Here is a 14,818-nt window from a genome sequence, read left to right on the forward strand (position 1 = left end):
ACAAAGGGGGTGTGGCTTAGCTTCCGATTTCCATTTCGTACAGTGCAGCACGCCGTCACCAACCCAGGGACGGACCCCACCTGGACGAGCAATGGATGCAACTCCAGGAAAAACACCATGACTTACCTTTCAGCGCTGATGTACTGTGAGGGCACGGATGCACACTGCACCCCGGCTACTTGCACCCACACCTCTCTGAAGTACAAGCCGAGGTTGGCCCCTGTAATGGTCACCCGTGTCCCTCCCTCTCTGGGGCCGGTGAGAGGATGGATCTGTGGGAGGAGGACAGAAGAAAACCGGTGATAAAGCTTTAGATTCCCCTTTAAATGGCAGCAGTTTTGTCCCTATGACACTGGCTGACCTGTTACATGTGCGCTTGGCGGCTGAAGGCATCGGTGTTGGTCCCGTGTTCATGTGTGTCTGCATTGCTGAGAAAGATTATGTTTTAATATATGCAAATGAGCCTCTAGGAGCAACGGGGGCGTTACCATTACACCTAGAGGCTCTGCTCTCTCAGCAACTGCCGCATCCCCTGCACTTTGACAGGACCAGGCTGTAAAAACACCAAGACACCTGGAACTGTTAATCAAAGTGGAAAGGATGTGGCAGTTGCAGAGAGAGCAGAGCCTCTAGGTGTAATGGTAACGCCCCCGTTGCTCCTAGAGGCTCATTTGCATATATTAAAACATCATTTTTCTCAGCAATGTGGACAGATATGAACATGAGACCGACACAAATGCCTTAAGCTGCCAACAGGTCAGCCGGCGTCATGGGTACAAAACTGCTGACAGGTGCCCCTTAAAGAAGCCACACAGCTTCCCGTTAAAAGGGGCGCTTAGCCCAAACGACACCATAACGGACCCGACCATTGCGCCATAGTAGTCGTCTAGGTCATCATCTCACCCGGTGACCTACCTCATAGATCTGGGGGTTGGTACAGCGGGTGTTCCTTTTGCTGAGATGCATCCAGTTGGCCTTGGAGTTGGGGCAGTACTGTCGCAGGAGGCATTTCCCTTCGGACACGCACCAGCCACACTCGAAGCGCGGATCTGCCTTGAGACACAGGCCGCAGCTGTCGCGCTGAGCCGGACACTTGTAGAGCAGAGCTGTGGGGAGACGCGTACCGTGAGGGGCGCCGTACTCGCGCTATATGGCGGCGGAAAGCCATTTTATTCTTTACCTTTGAAGGCCGCTGGTTTGTCGATGTAAAAATGCCCGTCCCACACGATGGAGAAGTCGACCGTCAGGTCTCCGGACTCGTTCCCTTCATACGTGTACTGCGGGAGAAGACAGAGAAAAGCATGAATGGGGGAAGGGGCGCGGAGACCCCATGTAAACGTTGCCCACGTTGGATTTGAACCCCAGTGATTCAATGCCGACCACACACAGGGGGCCCACGCACACAAATCCGCACTGTTAAAAGCTAATGAGGATTTCTCTCATTCGTGCAACTGAAAGCAAATGTTTTGCACATCGAGAAAGGGACGTCGAGCGTTTTAGGGTCAATGGCGGACCCCCATGACGAACGTGGATCGGCGACACGTGGTGTGACAGTGCTGGGGGAGGTCACGCGGGGTCTTGGCAGCAACAAAGGAGGATGCAGGACGAGGTGCTGAGATGAAAGGCTCCTGCGGTCCCCCTCCTGTTGCTATAGCAACAGAAGAGCTCTGTCCCCATAGCAACCTCCAGCATCTGCTTCCTCATTTAAAATATAACCACACCCATCATCTGCCATCGAGCCGGGGGATGGAGGGATTAACCCCTTGCATGCTGCAGGATGGACACCAACCGGTTTGCTGGTCATGCCTAAGAATGAAAGGCAATTAACCTGCGACTCAGAAGTTGATTTGATTTCCGCTGCTTTCTCTTCCTTGCAGAGGGTTGCACTCAGCTGCATGTCGGTGACCAGCTCCGCTATGCCCGGCAATGCAACGCTCTGCAAATGGTGCATGACCGCTGTCAGAGCGACCGACTATTGGTGTCAATGGAGGCCATTGCTATCATATAGTGCCGCCATCTGGCACACTTCCAGCAGGTCATACACTGGAGGCAGCTGTCATTGGGCAGTGACACCACAAGTATATGTAAAGGCGGGCACTAATCTGCCGCAGACCTGTAAGGTGTCCGCTTGCCGGGTGTAACCAGATTCATCTAGCAGATAACGCTCGCTCTGTGGTCACATTTTACTGAGGTGTGAATACTGTGTGCCGCATGCTCGCACGTAGGGTGGTGTACAGCCATATAGAGCTTCCGCCCCTAAAGAACATTCCCCTGCAGGAAATCCTTCAGGACTTAAAGGGGTATTCTGCTTGTAGCAAGTTATCTCCTATCCACAGAATGGGGCAGGGATCAGCAACCTCCAAGCTGCTGAAACTACAACTCCCAGAATACCACTTTCACTCCAGTGGGAGTCGCAAGAACAGCCGAGCAAGTGTGCACGCTGGGAGTTGTAGTTTCACAGCAGCTGAAGTGCTGAAGGTTGCTGACCCATGGAATAAGGGGATAGCCATTAGATCAGCGGAGGTCCGTTCAAGAGAACCCCCCCAGAAAGGAACAGAGCGTCAGGCACTGCTGCTCCTCTTATCTATGTGGGGACTCCGCAGATAGCAGGGTGCAGCCATAGAGATGAATGGAGCAGCAGTGGGCAAGCTCGACCTACCGCACCGCTCATTCCCAGCGCTAGCACCCCCAATCTATTCATTATCCCCTATCCTGTGGATAGGGAATACCTTGCTACAACCGGAATACCCCTTTAAAGGTGGCCAGCTGAACCCTTTCTCTGGGCATGCATGTGCCCTGAATTTAGAAAGACTCTACCAGACACCTTTCCCCGAGATCAAAAAGATCAGTGTTTTCTGACATTTTTGTATTGTGGCCTATCCTCAATAGGAGATGGGTGGGGGTCTGACTCCAGGCACTCCTGCCAATCAGCTGTTTGAAGAGGCCATGGTGCTCTGGCGAGGGCTGCAGCCTCTTCCTAGGCCACGGATGTCACGTTCTTCGGTCACGTGGCCTAGGCGCAGCTCATCACCATTGAAGTGAGCTGCAATACCAAGCACAGCCACTATACAATGGACGGCGCTGTGCTTGGCAAGCTGCAAACAGCAGATCGGTGGGACTCCCTGTGTCGGACCCCCTCTGATCTGGTATTGATGACCAATCGTGGGGATAGGCTACCAATATGAAAATCCCCTTTAAAAACCATAGCATGCCCAATTCTCATCCTCCCCAAAATCTACCAATGGGGGGGACATTAGACGGTGGGTCAGCCTCTGGGAAATCGTCATATTCGGCCAACGTTAATGTGTGCGGCCGAGCCTTACCGATGTCTGAATCTGGGAAAGGTGGGTGAAAACCGCCATTACAGCCCCTGTGTAGATTTGCACCCAGCTTTCCCAGAGTCCTGAGCAGCTATATGCACCGACGAGGCGGCATACTCACAGACGTGTTCTGACACTGCACGCTGCTGCTGTTGAAGCGGACGGCCGGGACGCGCTGGACCTTCCCCTCGATGTTGAAGACGCACTCGTAGTTCTTCTGGCCGGACTGCGGCTGCGGGAGATTCTTCGCCTTCAGAGTGATCGGCTGCACCACGCCGACCGGTATCAGGATCTCGCCGGTGGGAATAATCTCCGGGCAGCCCTGCAAGATGGAAGTGAGCGAGACTGAAGGAAGGTGCAGCTAGCGTCACCCATGTTTCCTACTACAGTGGGGGGGAGCAGATGGATAGGTGACCGTGCGTGTCAAAGGGCCCATTATACTCCCCTGCAACATAAGGCGGTATTATACTCACTGCCGCTCTACGGGAGGACACATATAATGTCACTGGAATAAATCACTGGAAAATGGCGAATATTTAGCCTGCTTTTAGGTTTTATGGGCTTAAAAGAGCGTTTCCACGTAAATCTGAGCCTGTCGCCACTTATCACGGAAGCGCATAAACGTGACGGGCATATTTACGGCACGGGCGAGACTCAGATCGAGAGGAATTACAATCAATACAGCACAAAAAAGGAAAAGGATATAATAGCAGAGGGGGAGACCGCCGCCACCATGACATTTCTTAAAGGGCTACGCACAGGCCAAGAGGTACGTATAATGGATTGAAATTCCTTAAAGGGCCACGCACAGGCCAATTGGTACATATAATGGATGACATTTCTTAAAGGGCCACAGACAAGCCAATCGATCCATATAATGCATGACATTTCTTGAAGGACCACGCACAGACTCATTTTGACCCCAGTGCAGCCATCTGCTAGGACCCCCCCCCCCTTTTTAAGGGTCGACCATCCCCGCAGCCATGCATGCACAGTCACTTTCCATTATGGTGGATGAGAAGCAGCGGCTTTCAACACTTCAGTATAATAATCACGTTAATTTCTCCGTTTTACGCACGCTCCATTAACCCCCCGACATGCTTTCCTCTTAGTGCTGCCCGTCATTTACCCCGACTCCCTGCGGTCAGCCCTGACCCCGCAGTTGATAGACAGGGAGGCGGCAGACCCCCGGATCTGGACTTTGTATCACTGATTATATATATCCTACCGCACGGAATAACTGTATTACCGCCACGTTGTTGCCCTCGTACATGCAAGTCATCTCAGACGCTTCCTTCCTCGTCTATCCCCCTCCCTCCTGAAGCCCCCAGGAGATAGGCATAGAATGATGAGGGGCCGCGCGCCTCCTACCTACTTACGGCTAGATGCTCAGGAAGGATCCCGTTACCATGGAAACACGGCCCCTCTGCTGCTACTCCGAGCCAATCTACGCGGGTGAGATTTAGGCTAGGGCTGCGTGTATGTAAATGTACCTCTCACGAAGGGGGGAAAGGGATGCACACCAGTATCTGTGTGCACAAACCTGGATTAACCCTCCAGTGCACATGCCTTAAAGGGGCGCCATGCCTTACCGTTTTTGGCGGTGACCGTTATCTGCCATTTTTGGGCTGGGGGGGGCAACGTCTGAATGGCTTGTGTGCAGACTTACCGCCAATGACCGTGTCATCACTCAGCTTTCCGAGACTCCAGAATAGCACATTAGGCAGCAATGGAGAGTACGACCGGCCAGATCCGCCATGCAGGAGTCTAGAAAGGCGATTGCTACCCAAGCAGTTGCCTGACTTATTCGATAAATCAGTGCATTCATGGTGCAGGCTGTCAAATTAAGGGTTAAATCTGTATCTACTAATGCCAACCGCCATCCTCCTTTGCCAGCCCACTGGGGAGAAAGTTGGCAGAATCGGATTCCTTGCGCTGTGGCGGTTCTATATATACGCGGCATGTATATGGCATTGTTCAGGAGCGATTGACACCCTTCCTGAGGTGTGAGGAAGCGGGGAGTCAGGCGCTCCTGATTAAACACCCGTCCCCTCCGCCCCTTGACACTTTGCGCTGTGTGAATCTCGCTCCCGCTCGCTAACACCAGTGCTTGGCACTGGAACTTGCTGACAAGGTATATGCCAAGCGGCGGGGAGGGCGAGCGTCTTCATCATTAATAAGAATCTCAGGCGCTTATATCCCTTCCAACCGAGGAGACGCTTTACCGTGACGGGGCCCATTCCCCCCCGGTATAGAGAGGGGTACGCACCTCCGTGTTGTTGACTCGCCCCTCCAGGAAGAAGCACTCGTCCGCGTTGTGGGTGCAGATGTGGCGATATTTGCACCAGTGGCAGGGGTACGGGCTGCTCACACAGGACAGGCACCTGCAAGATACCAAAAAACGGATAACAACTCTTATCATTCGGAAGCGGTCAGTAAAGCACAGTTGGTCTAAATCTCTAGATCAGGACCAACAGGAAATCTATTAAAGGCATCAGCTCTCCGTGCACTTGTCCTTATACAATTAAAAGAGGAAGAGCTGCAGTGCACAGCAAGGGGGACAAAGGAGCCCTGTCAGCCACTGATCGCTACCTTCGGCACCCTGTGGACTTAAAGGGGTTGTCCCATTACAGCAACTTTATTTCCCTGTCCACAAGTGTCTCATCAAGGAGGTCCGACGTGCTTGGCTCTCTCCGGCAGAATGAAAGGGGAACACAAACCCCCGCGGATTAGACACTCACCCCGTGGATATGGGATACTTGATGTAATGGGACAACCCCTTTAATGCTGACCGTACAGTTTAGCTGGCGGGTGAGTACTTGTCCGCCATCTCCACATGCACACTGGGCTTGGCGGAGCATGCATGTGTCCCCAATAAGATGTTCTCTGCCGACGTTTATTGGGCCGTCATAAGATTTTAACTTATCCCCTACCTACAGGATATGGGGCTAGGATTGACTGAACGGTGGGGGTCCCGAATCCCCCCAGTTTGAATGCAGCGGCGGTCGAGTATGCGAGTGCCACTCCCTTCATCTCTATGGGGCTGAGGGAGAAATCTAAGAGTTACTCGGCTACCTCCATAGAGCGGCAGGGCACATGCTCGACCACCGCTCCGCTCATACTGGGGGGACAGGACCCCTAGTGATCAGCAGCCGGACCCCTTCTAATCAATTATCTATCCCCCTGAAGTCTAAATCTCGGGGCAACCCTTTTATGGTTAAAAAAAATCAAAATAAATCTGCAATTTGAGCTTTTATTATTCCCGGTTTCAAGACCTCTGCTTGCAGTCAGCGACAGGCAACTTTGACACTGAAACAAACCCATACAGACCTAATAGTTTTCACAGCTGAGGTTTTGCTACAGTTTCATCAAGCCTAGACAATCTTCTGCAAGTCGAATACATCCTCTCTCCGGTCCTGAAGCCTTCTCTACAACGTACCAGCCCTGGGGTGTGCTGGCTGGGTAGCCCACACAGGATTGTCTAGACCGGATTCAATTGTAACAAACTATCAGATGTGAGAAAGACGATGTCTGTGTTTTCATTCTCTTGTTGTAAATGTGACTATATCGATTCACTGACAGCAAGCAGAAATATTGAAAAAAATGGTGAAAAACTGGAATGCAAGAAACCCGTGTCTCCTCACTGAATGGCCCGGTGTTCAGGCATGCGCCCTGCTGCTCCTCCTTACCGCAGTGCTCCTCATATAGAGAGATTAGGGAGTTGCTATTCATGCGATTCCCTAGTCATTCTATAACGTGCCGCGGAGATGTTCCTGCGAGCGACATTCAATGCCAGAGGTGCAGGATATCTCCTCTGCACGCAGCCAGAGTCTCCCATCACTGAGGCATCACTGGAGGAACACCCCCCCCCCCCCCTTCCCAAAACCCCCAAGACACTTACGACTGGAGGACGCTGCAATTGTAGAAGACGAAGTCGGTGCTGGCAAACCTCAGGCCGGTCTCCTTAGACTTCAGATGCAGCTGGACGGTGTGCAGAGCCCCTGCAATACAGACAGATCTCATATTGATAAGTCCCTAAAAAATGGAGCACCCCTTTAAATTTTGCAATGCAACCAATGCTAGCAGCTGGCATCTGATTACTCAGGACAGGACCCAAAGTATTCCCTTGCTGCCTCGAGGGGTGAAGATAAGGGAGAGGAGGACACCTCGCCGCGCGGAAGGGCAGGGTGAGGACAGGTGGCGGAGACTCGGCAGCACCAGTGATGGAGGCAGAGACTGGCGAGATGATTCTGGGCACAGCAGGGTGAAGTCTAGTACGGGAGGAATGTGGAGGCCGGCGTGGAATAGCAGAGTGCGCTCCAGCACTGCGCAGCTCATGTGTATGGTTATAGAAGGATCGGGCAGGTTACATTTCAACATGCCTGATCCATTCTTCTCAGGGGAGATAAGCGGCCACCAAAGGTGCCAGAAACAGCTTATGCCCATCTTCCTATTGAGAACGCGTGCACACTCAGCCAAGCCCTTGGGGGCATCAAGGGAGAAAAGCGGTCAGCCCAAAGAGGGTTCGGGAAAGGGGCTTCTGTGTCTCCATGTACTGGCCGAGCATGCACCCTGCCTACCCAACCTCCGGCAGTCGCACAGTGTTGAGGAGTGGACAAGCGTGACCGCCACTCAGTTCGAACGGGTGAACGCGGGATCCCACCGATCAGACACATATCCCCCAGCCCATGGGCTGGGGGATAAGTATTGTATGCGGGACAATCCCTTTAAGGCTCAGCAGAAAACCTGCACAGGCCTATTACTGGTCACAGCTGAGGGTCTGTAACACTTGCATCCAGTCTGGACGATCCTCTGTCAGCTGAAGGGTCTGAGAGGACACGCACAGTCACACAGACCAAATGCTAAATTAGCAGAAGCTCAGCTGTTGGCAGGACTATGTGTTCATGGTCTTTTCAATTCACTGACTGCAAGCAGAGAACTTGAAACTTACTACAAAGTATATTGGAAAGTTGCTGAAATTTCCATGATTTAACTCCATAGTTGCAGCGTCTCACCTTGTCCTCCGGTAATCCCGGGAATGTCCCGCAGAGAAGGGGACGAGCACTGAATGGTTCCATCTCCCAGGACGGCCTCGCTCTCCGCCAAGTCACCAAACATGCAGGCGACGCCCGCCGACATATTGGGGGCGTTCTGCACGGACAGACTGAGCTGAGGAGAGCAGGAGACACAGTTACTATAATACACTACTGCAGTCCTATGTGAGACCAGACAACAAACTCAGCTCTGCAGCATCTGCGTGCAGCACCCGTCTTACCTGCAGCTCGGGGACGCTGACGGAGGCGTTATTGGGCGTCACTTCCAGGCGGACACATTGACTCAGGTCACTGGTAAACCGGTGCGGCTCGGACGCCCGCTCACACTCGCTCTCTCGGCAGCACCTGCGGGCGAAAAATCAGCTGTAGTGACCGGAGCAGATACAAGGGGGCGCTAGTGATCTTCACACTTGTACGTCTTGGTAAGATCCCTGCTTGCTTTCTATGAATGGATATGTTGCTGCCAACATCCGCTGCTGTCTAGCTGGTGAGGGTTTGCTACAATTGTATTTATTTGGATACAGTTTACCTGCCCTGATACATTGTACCAAACTACCAGTGCAGGAGGTTTAGGCTACCATGGTTAGCTCAGAGGATTTTATACTTGGATGCAATTGTAGCAAACCCTCAGTTGGGAGAAGTATAGGCAGGTTTTAAGCCTCAGCAGTGTTCCAAGGTGACTGGCAGCAAGCAGAGATCTTGAAAATGGTGACCTACTGAAACACCTGCTACAGCCTGTGAACATGTCCATGTAATATCACAGTTTAGAGGCAAGAACGTGTGTTTGGTGCACGGCTGTGATCAGGTCGCTCTCCGCACACAGAGGCGTAAATATCGCCTGCTGGTCGCCAGATGTGCGAAGACAGCAGTGCGGGGCAACACCCGTCACGTGTGCATGTAAACACCTGTACGTGACACACACGTGTGAGATACTCACACCTTCACCCAACACGACCGCGCCAAGGAGAAAAACTAATTATGTACACAGTGACTGCACCAGCAGAATAGTGAGTGCAGCTCTGGAGTATAATACAGGATGTAACTCAGGATCAGTACAGGATAAGTAATGTATGTACACAGTGACTGCACCAGCAGAATAGTGAGTGCAGCTCTGGAGTATAATACAGGATGTAACTCAGGATCAGTACAGGATAAGTAATGTATGTACACAGTGACTGCACCAGCAGAATAGTGAGTGCAGCTCTGGAGTATAATACAGGATGTAACTCAGGATCAGTACAGGATAAGTAATGTATGTACACAGTGACTGCACCAGCAGAATAGTGAGTGCAGCTCTGGAGTATAATACAGGATGTAACTCAGGATCAGTACAGGATAAGTAATGTATGTACACAGTGACTGCACCAGCAGAATAGTGAGTGCAGCTCTGGAGTATAATACAGGATGTAACTCAGGATCAGTACAGGATAAGTAATGTATGTACACAGTGACTGCCACCAGCAGAATAGTGAGTGCAGCTCTGGAGTATAATACAGGATGTAACTCAGGATCAGTACGGGATAAGTAATGTATGTACACACTGACTGCACCAGCAGAATAGTGAGTGCAGCTCTGCAGTATAATACAGGATGTAACTCAGGATCAGTATAGGATAAGTAATGTATGTACACAGAGACTGCACCAGCAGAATAGTGAGCGCAGCTCTGGAGTATAATTCAGGATCAGTACAGGATAAGTAATGTATGTACACAGTGACTGCACCAGCAGAATAGTGAGTGCAGCTCTGGGGTATAATACAGGATGTAACTCAGGATCAGTACGGGATAAGTAATGTATGTACAGAGTGACTGCACCAGCAGAATAGTGAGTGCAGCTCTGGAGTATACTACAGGATGTAACTCAGGATCAGTATAGGATAAGTAATGTATGTACACAGTGACGCCACCAGCAGAATAGTGAGTGCAGCTCTGGAGTATAATGCAGGATGTAACTCAGGATCAGTACAGGATAAGTAATGTATGTACACAGTGACTGCACCAGCAGAATAGTGAGTGCAGCTCTGGAGTATAATACAGGATGTAACTCAGGATCAGTACAGGGTAAGTAATGTATGTACACAGTGACTGCACCAGCAGAATAGTGAGTGCAGCTCTGCAGTATAATACAGGATGTAACTCAGGATCAGTATAGGATAAGTAATGTATGTACACAGTGACGCCACCAGCAGAATAGTGAGTGCAGCTCTGGAGTATAATACAGGATGTAACTCAGGATCAGTACGGGATAAGTAATGTATGTACACACTGACTGCACCAGCAGAATAGTGAGTGCAGCTCTGCAGTATAATACAGGATGTAACTCAGGATCAGTATAGGATAAGTAATGTATGTACACAGAGACTGCACCAGCAGAATAGTGAGCGCAGCTCTGGAGTATAATTCAGGATCAGTACAGGATAAGTAATGTATGTACACAGTGACTGCACCAGCAGAATAGTGAGTGCAGCTCTGGAGTATAATGCAGGATGTAACTCAGGATCAGTACAGGATAAGTAATGTATGTACACAGTGACTGCACCAGCAGAATAGTGAGTGCAGCTCTGGGGTATAATACAGGATGTAACTGAGGATCAGTACAGGATAAGTAATGTATGTACACAGTGACTGCACCAGCAGAATAGTGAGTGCAGCTCTGGAGTAAGTCACTCCACTTAGGTAGATTAATTCTGCTCAGTTGTTTTAAGGCTTGTAATTATGTAGCTATTACCGTAACATTTTCATTTATGACCAATTGTAGTAAAATCTTTGCAGTGACATAAAACAATTAACTATTAAATCTAACCCTGTTGGGAAAAATCCCGCAATGAATATTGCTCTTAGTCCACATGATGGTAATAACTTCCTCTGGTTTTGGAGCCCGGTTGCGTCGTGTCCGTGGAGCGCTCGCCTTCTCTCTGGCTTCGGGTGATTTGCGCGCCCCTACTCTCGTCCTGTGTGCACACGCCTCTCATCATCGGCGCTCTCCACCTAGTGCTGTAACCGTTTCGGTTGGAGCCTCGGGCACAGAACGGTTACACACAACCCTCCGAGACGCCCGAGCCGACGAGACGCCTTGTAGATCATCAGTCCTAACACGTTACCAGCCACTCCCCTCCCCCACCCAGTAAACTTTTCTGTAATCCAGCATCTGATCGTCCGGCAATTCTATCCGGAGATCGGATCGGGTCATATTCTATAAAATCCCGACAGATGGCGCTAGGGAGACTTTGCATACCTTGCTCATTTACATATAATCCCCATGCAGCCTGTAAGGTCTCCATAATAATAAAAAATCACTGCACCCCGAGTTACTATAATTTTTTTTTTAAACCAATATCCTCCTATATTAACCATTTCATTTCCAGGCACACGTCTCAACCAATCGCCCGGCCCCTTACATCCAAGGGGTGAAATCAACCGCATGAACGGCGCCGTGGGCGTTCGAATTTTTATACAGAGAGTCCTCCCATGAGTCCCCTAAGCAGGCAATTAAACGTCTACCCTGGCACAGTTCACTGCAAACAAAAAGGAAAGGGCACCGTCATGGCGCAGAGGCATTAGCGCATAATGGCCCAGATCCCAATCTCCGGGGGCCACCCCCCCCTAATGTTCACACCTCATTGTCCTCAATGCCAGTGACCGGAAGGGCTCTGCCTATAAAGTACTTTATTAGCACAAGGCATCCGACATGTCCTAATCGGATCACAGTGCAGGACCCCCGGATCCCTCCGGCCTGAACGATCCCCCCCCCCCCCCCCCCCCCCCCGCAGCCCTATTGTCCGCGGCCGCTTCCTGCTCCCTGGAGAAGAATAGCTGGAGAGAGCCATGGCGGTATATTACAGGAGGACTGAACGGGGGTCAGGGTCGGTCAGCGCCACTGCTTTAATCACCATCATAAAGGGAAGGGGGGGGGGAGAGGGCAATAAGGCCAAAGTGCTGACAGGGAGGAGGTCGCCTGGTGGGCAGCGTGCCTGGGTGCGAAAGGACGGCGCGTAAGATTTACGGTGGTATTAACAGCCCGGCCACTGAATATAAGAGGGGGAGAGGACGCCATATAATTATCAGGACAGGCCGCCCGGCCATTAAGAGGTTTGACCTCTGGAGAGGGAAACCCTTCATCTCGCTATGAATCATACGACCATAAAACAAAATATATAAGAGATTAAGACGGAGCGCGGGATGTTAGCGGAGAGAATTCGCGGCGGTATCAGTTTTCACGCCAAAGATTAAGAAAATTCAAAGCGAGAAGATCAAAGGCACGCTCGACGGCTCTCGCGGACGTCGTATATACTGGGGGCGGGGTAACAGCTGTCCAACCGTGGTGGAATGTACGGCGGTGTGACGCCCAGGGCTCGTCGCAATTACGTCAAGAGTCAAGCCCCTGTGCGATCATCATGACGAATAAAAATATTTACTGGAGGCAAGCAGAGGTCCCGAAAACGCGATGAGACATATCCGTCGCTTTACGGTGGAGTTCCTTCCCGCTCTGGTTTTAGGTCTCTTTGCATCCAGAGCTGAATTCGCAATTCTGCAGCTTTTTCGCAAACCAGGGAGCAGTGCATTGTGGGAGCACACATGGCGTGGCGTGTAAAGGACCGAGGGAAACCAGCAGCTTTGGACGCGACTGGACGGCAACTCAAAATCCGCCAAAAATGTATAAAGCAAAGTAAAATGGAGGTACGTGTTAAGGGTCACAACCGTATTTGGCAGTCGACACCCCCGCAACCGCAGGGCCTGACGTTCCCCAGATAACAGGCGTTCAGGGAGGATTTTCACATATGTCGGCCATGGCGGCCCGTCCAGCGGAGAAGCTGGAATTTCCACGCTGCCGACAGCTGTGGTGTTGAGAGCGGCGGGCGGACGACTAGAGACACCTGTTATATGGATGAGAGATGCCTGAAAGGGAGGGGGGGGGGGGGGGGTGCTATGACAGAACTGCTATGGCAGCCCCCGCCGTCAGGAGACAGAAAACACATGGCTGCAGAGCGAGGGAACAGAAATCTGCAGAAACCTGTAAATCAAATGACAGCATCCGCCAGACACAAAGGTTCCTGCGCCGCCGCCGCCGCCGCCCCCCCCCCCCCCAGACTCGCAGGTTTATTGTACTTCCTGCTGGCACATGCACCAGTACTATGCACGGCGGGTGGTTGCTAGGGACAGATGTTCCTAGCAACCAGCCTGTCCCAGATCCCGCCTTACGTTTATTACGAGACCCGAGACTTGTCCCAGTCTAATGGGACAAGACAAGTTGGATTTTAACGCGCCAGAGCAGTGGTCGCCCTGCCGCTCCATTCACTCTCTACGGGACTGCTGGAGATCGCCACCATATTGTCAACTGCATACTCACCAACGTAGCAATTGGTAAATTGGGGGAACGCAAGCCCCGCCTGTGGGCACCCCCCAAACTCCCCCGGGACCTCCCATTTATGGGCAAAAAAAACAGCTTTTTTTGGCCTGGGACAGCCAGTCCCTGAAAACCAGGGACAGTCCCTGCCAATTCTGCACCTCTTGGACCGCCCCACAATACTTACAAAACGCCCGCTTTGGGGTGGGGCTTGCATAAGCCCTGCCCACTTGACAGGATAGTCCCAGCAAAGTTACAAACAGTCCCGATTTTGCAGGGACTATCCGGTCAAAGGGAAAGGGTTTATGCAAGCCCCACCCCAAAGCGGGCATTTTTCTGTAGGCATTCTGGGGCGGTCCAAGAGGCGCGGCTTAAAAGCACCAATTTCTTCTTTTCAGTGTTGGTCACTCAATGCGATCGTTCTCAGCCGCGATCCACGGCGCGGTCTGGGCTTCCACCGATGGGACGCAGATCCATCGCCGGCCGCCGTCACGCTCATTGAGGTCACATGATGGCAGAAAACTGCTTCGGCTGCCCTTTTTTGGACGTCCTGGAGATAGAGTCCCAGAATTAGGGACTATCCACAGAGATTAGCCGCCACAGCACATGACAGACGGGGCCCAGATCCAGCGTACAAAGGGTTAACGGCAGGCTGTTTGAAGATGGGAGTAGTATTGAGAGACGGGGCGGAGGGGGGGCTCATTAGTGCAGGAGCAGGCAGTCTGCGAGAGCGCTGACATTTCAGAAAAAAAATAAAATAAAAAAAAAGTGCCGCCAGGCTGGAGGCACAGAAGCCGTCACCCCGCTGCCTGCGCCCACACTGCTCGCAGACAAACATCCACCGCCGCGAGGGGGCAGCAGGGACGTCAGCGCTCGTCATCACACAGGAACCAGTCAAGTGGACGGAAGAATGGGGCTGATGACAGAAGGTGCACTCTGCGGAGAGAGGAAGTGGGGGGGGGGGGGGGTCCTAATCACTGAGGAGATGATGGGGGTCCTGGAGGAGCAGGATGAGGACAGTGACCAGCCCTCTGTATAAACCATTCAACTGTTATATCCATTTATGGGAAAGCTGGGTGACAAACAATATGGCTGCCATGG

At 51.7% G+C, this 14,818-nt stretch overlaps 1 pseudogene; it reads right to left on the reverse strand.

Moving 5' to 3' along the window:
* Nucleotides 1-14,818, reverse strand: part of LOC122919858 — a 54,304-nt pseudogene that overhangs the window by 14,233 nt on the left and 25,253 nt on the right.

The sequence above is a fragment of the Bufo gargarizans genome, chromosome 9, assembly GCF_014858855.1.
Source record: "Bufo gargarizans isolate SCDJY-AF-19 chromosome 9, ASM1485885v1, whole genome shotgun sequence".
NCBI lineage: Eukaryota > Metazoa > Chordata > Amphibia > Anura > Bufonidae > Bufo > Bufo gargarizans.